We start from the raw sequence: 5,087 nt of genomic DNA on the forward strand, positions 1-5,087 counted from the left end.
GAAATGGAAATCAGACAGAACAAATCAGAAAGCTGAAGCACTGGGACAGGAGCTGCACAAAGGGATACAATACTTGTTTACATCAGCATCTCAGTCATATGGTAGAACTGAGTATCTTCAGTTTTGCCTTCCTTCTCTCCCCCTTCTCTGACCCATATACCCTCTAATTGTTTGTTAGAGGATCACCTTTTGGCCACATGGCTTCTTGTTTGTTTCCCTTGCATGACCTCCAGAGGGATCTGTCAGATAGGAATTCTTATCTTCAGCCCATAATCTCTTTAAAATCTTTCCCAGCTCATGGCACTCTACTCAAAAGAGCCTAAGAGCTGTGTTAAGTTAGTTAGCTTTGTTATTTTTATACGGTTATTTATTAACTTCAGGCAAGATTTTTAAAAACACCTTGGGGACAAAAATTCAAACACCATCATAAAGAGTTACACATGTATCCTGTTCTATGCAAGTCAAATTCTGCCCTATAAGGTAGGTCTATAATAATAAGTTTTAAGTACATATCAAAGACAAAGCCATGAAGAGCTCTGTATTTCAGAGTTCAATTGTAATTCTGTAATTGCAAACTACTATATCACTCCTATTCTAGATAAGGATCTTCAGAAATACCTGAATATGTATCAACAGCCAGTTAAGGGTCAATTTTATTTGAGATCATTAATAATGATGATTTTTAGCTTTATAAGGACTTGGAAATCAGTTCAATATTTAAATATCAGTGGGGAGGCTGTTCCATATGAATGGATTCTACAATGATATGTTCTATCTGTGAGATGCTTGTTACACTTCTATTTTGCAAGATAGTGTTCTTTTTCGAGAATATTTATGTCTATTTATATCTAATTATGTCTAAATTAGGCTAAAGCTGTAGAAATCTTTGCCAAATGAGTCCCCTTGAAAAGAGGGAAAATTCCACTTCTGGCAGGCAGTCATTGGAGTGCTTTAGCATGCCTGGACATAACTATACAGACATAGAACAGTTCATCTTTGTTGCTGCACTAGGCTTGCAAAGATAAGCCAAGAAAAGCAATAAAAATCTAATGTAGATGCTAGTTGATGCTGCTATTGTGACTGTGCAGTTTAACAAGTCCAGATATTCCATAACTCACAAACAGAATTTCATCCTACCTCCACCACTAATGAAGAGGTGGCTGCTAGGTTGGTCAGCAAACCCAATTGTGGCAAAATACCATAACCCAGAGAAGACTGCCAAATGCTATTTGGACACTGACCGTAGTCCATGCAGTTGTTCTCACATTTTGTTATTCAATGAGAACTGACATACAGTTATTAAAAATAATCAAACATTTTCCAAGCCACAAGCAGAATACATGGGGATGTCATTCCACTCTGGCACCAGAGGATAATCAAACACAATCCTAAAGAATTCTGTCTCTCTCAGACTGTGCTGAAATATGTGTTTTCTTTGTTGTGGCCTTTTTTAGAACATTTTCACAGGGCACAGACTTGTGTCAGTGGATGTGGGTACTACAGAACCTGTGACTCCTGGTGAGCATCTTTTGAAGACAGGTTTCCAAATGAAACTTCCCACTTCAGAGAGGGAAATAGAGCTCAGGAATTATTTTAACTTAATTTAAATTAATTTTAATTTATTTTTGCACTAGGAATGCGAAACAATGACAGGAGCAACACACTGCCATGTCACAGTAATGATAGATGTGCATATGAAAAGATGCAGCACATGCAGCTTTATGGGGCTCTTCACCTTTCACTAAGAGTGGGTGAAAAAAATGAGAGGTTTGGAGTAGTTTGTTCCAGTAAAGCAATTCTCTGCTGCATCAAACCATATTAATGAAAGTTTAAAAACCCTTACATCTCGTCAATAAATAAGCAAATGATGTGTATATAATGGTACAGTAATAAAAACGCTAATTATTTAATATTGGAAAATAATAGATCGGCTCGCAGTAGCCCCTTGTTAATTAGTAGGCTGGTTTTCCTCAATGCAGTTTTATTTTAATGAATAACACTCTGCTGTTTCAACAGAGAAGGCTTCCTTTTTTGGATTTCATAACTCTCCAGGGCACACTAGACAGCGAATCAGTTATGCCCAACATGCAAACATTGAGAAAGCAAGAGACTCATTGAAGTTATTTTGGTATCTTCTCTTTGATTTATGTGGAGTAATTTCAGCAAAATGTCCTATAGGAAGAGCTCAAAACTTTTCTACACATTGCCTGCTAAATTAGACTTAATCTGGGAAAACATCTATGTCGTGCTCACTATTACAGTGCAGGATTAATTTGGTTTGGGAAACTATATAAGAGATTTTATGACTAGGAATGTCTGAAGAAAAGAAAGGAATGTCATTAAGGCAATTGGTATGTATTCTCTAAGGCTTTGGTTACACATTAGTAAAGCTGGATAATACCACCGTTATGAAGATGATTTTGCCAACCGTCTGAGTAAACTAAAGATAAAAAAAAATTCCTATATTATACTACTGATATTGAAGTTGTTGTTATTTCCCTTCCAGTAACCTAAGCAATGGGGTAATGATTCTGTAAACAGAGCCTCTGATTCCTTCACCCTTCTGGGAAACTCTCTCCTAAGTTGCAAGAAATATTGAAAGTTATTACCTCCACTAATATCATGGATTGCACACTAACATTCCTCTTGTCAGCCCCCAAAAAATACAAAGCCACAATCCACCTATATTTAATGTCAGTAATGGGTGCTGTATAAGTTTTTTTTTAATTTTGCATTTCATCTTTATTTTTCTTCCCTTGAGATGGTAAAGAACAGTTGGAAACTGTTTTCTTCTACAATTATCTGTTTGATTTGGAAAGCAGGGGGACAGAGAGGGGAGATGCTGGCTGAAACAGAAGAACATGTAAGAATGAAATGGAGGTCTTTAAACAGAGGTATGGCTTAAGTCTCTCAGTCATAGACCAAATCTGATTGTGTCACTGTAGTCTTGCTGACCTTGAAAGACAAACTACACTAGATCTTCTGCATGATCTTTTGTATCAGGTAGAGTCTGTCCCTGAGTGATCTGAATAAAAGCAGCCTTTAAAAAATGTAAGGTTACAGTGTTATTCTCAAATGATAAATTGTAGTGTCAATTATAATTTACTCATAGAGAGAAAAGATAATATAATTTCAGAAGAATATTACAGGGAAATCTTCCATAACAATCAAGGAAAACAGATATATTATGAGTGACTGCTGGTGGTATTATTATTATTAGAGTTATTATGGTTATTATTAAGATTGCCAGGCACTATCTGTTCCAATACTGTTTTTTTAATCTGACAACCTTTTACTGAAAGTGCTAAAATTTGCCACACTAGATAGATCTCTCCCTCGGTCTAAATGCTAAGTAGAGCCTGAGCTGCATGACCCAACTTTATCAGTGAATGAGGATAATGAAAAGTATTTTTTTCCAGTTATGCTGATTGGGAAAGTGAAATGCACAGTGCAAATGCTGGTGCAGAATGGTTCTGCCATGAGGGAAGAGCTGTTGGATGAGGAGGCTGAAAAGTGATGCAAGGAAAGAAGCTGCAGTGAATTACCTCAGCCTGATACAGCACAGCATCCCAGAGAGCTTTTAGCAGGAACAGGAGGAAAGACATAGGGCAGACAATGAGGAAGGAGACTCCCCAGCAAGCCCTAAGAGTCTCTGTGGCTGGGAACAGGTAGTGTGGAGGGCATGAAAACAAGGGAGAAACAAGTTGGACACTAAGTTGGGGGCAGTGCTCTGAAGCTTGGCCGGGCAAGGAGCACAGAGGAAGAGCTGGGAAAGAGCTGGGCCCAGCTGGGGCTGTTTCTGAGTCCTCCCATTTTCCTGCCCTCAGCAGATAAAAATTAAAGACAGTGACCCATTCTTCTGCAGAGCAGCTCTGTGGGAACTGCTGGAGTGCGTTACTCCTTGCTGACTGTGATATCAGTCCTCAATTAAATGGAATTCCTTTTTAAAGTTTATTTAAATTGGGAAAAAAAAAAAGGAGGGGGAAGAAAGCAAATTTCACAGAGTTTCTTTCCCTTCCCTGACACTCAGGTAATGTTTCTCAATCACATGTTATGGTTCTTTGTATTCTTATTTTTTTATTCAGCACTCATAAATACCATGGCACCCCCAGCTCTAAAACTGTGCTTCTTGTCAGTAAAGAAAACTAACTTCCCTCCAAAGGAGTCTGACATACTCAATACACGAATAAAAGCAGAAATAAAGAAATTAAAAAATTAAAATGATGGAAAGCAGGTTGCCTAATATGAGAGTCAGAGAGGCTGGAGACAGGGAGGGTCAGACAAGGACACAGAGTGGCTCAGAAGAGCAGAGAAATCACAAAGTTGAAAGGCCAGAGCATCAAAGGAAAAGGCTGCCAAAAGAATAACCAGTTATGTGCATGAGTCATCAGAAATGGCATTTGACAGTCCATGGTCGGAATGGCCAGAAGGTGTATTAGTATAAAAATGACATCATTGTGCTACTTTCTAACTCTGGTAACAAGAAAATATAAACAACTCCTCATGTCCCATTAAAATAAATGGTACTAGAAAAGGATTAATTATATGAAAGGAAGAGATTTACTAAGGTGATGTCATGGGTTGGTCCTGGCTGGATGCCAGGTGCCCACCAAAACCACTCTATCACTGCCCTCCTCAGCTGGGCAGGGGAGAGAAAATATCATGAAAGGCATGTGGGTCGAGATCAGGGCAGGGAGAGACCACTCACCATATTAAAGTCATGGGCAGACTCAGCTTGGGGTAATTAGCTTAATTTATTACCAATCAAATCAGAGTAGGATAATGAGAATCAAAAAATAAATCTTAGAACACCTTCCTCCCACCATTCCTTTCTTAACTTCACTCACGGTTTCTCCACCTCCTGTCCCCCAGTGCTGCAGGGGGACAGGAGCAGGGGCTGTGGTTAGCTCATCACACATGGTCTCTGCAGCTTCTTCCTCCTCAGGGGGAGGGCTCCTCACACTCTTCCCCTATTCCACTGTGGGGTTCCTCCCATGTGAGACAGTCCTCCATGAACTTCCCCGGTGTGGGTCCTTCCCACGGGCTGCAATCCTTCAGGAACGCGCTGCTCCGGTGTTGGTCCCCTG

The sequence above is a fragment of the Corvus kubaryi genome, unplaced genomic scaffold (genome assembly GCF_017639235.1).
Source record: "Corvus kubaryi isolate FWS band 111438036 unplaced genomic scaffold, C.kubaryi_AGA036_p1.0 72, whole genome shotgun sequence".
Taxonomy (NCBI): Eukaryota; Metazoa; Chordata; class Aves; order Passeriformes; family Corvidae; genus Corvus; species Corvus kubaryi.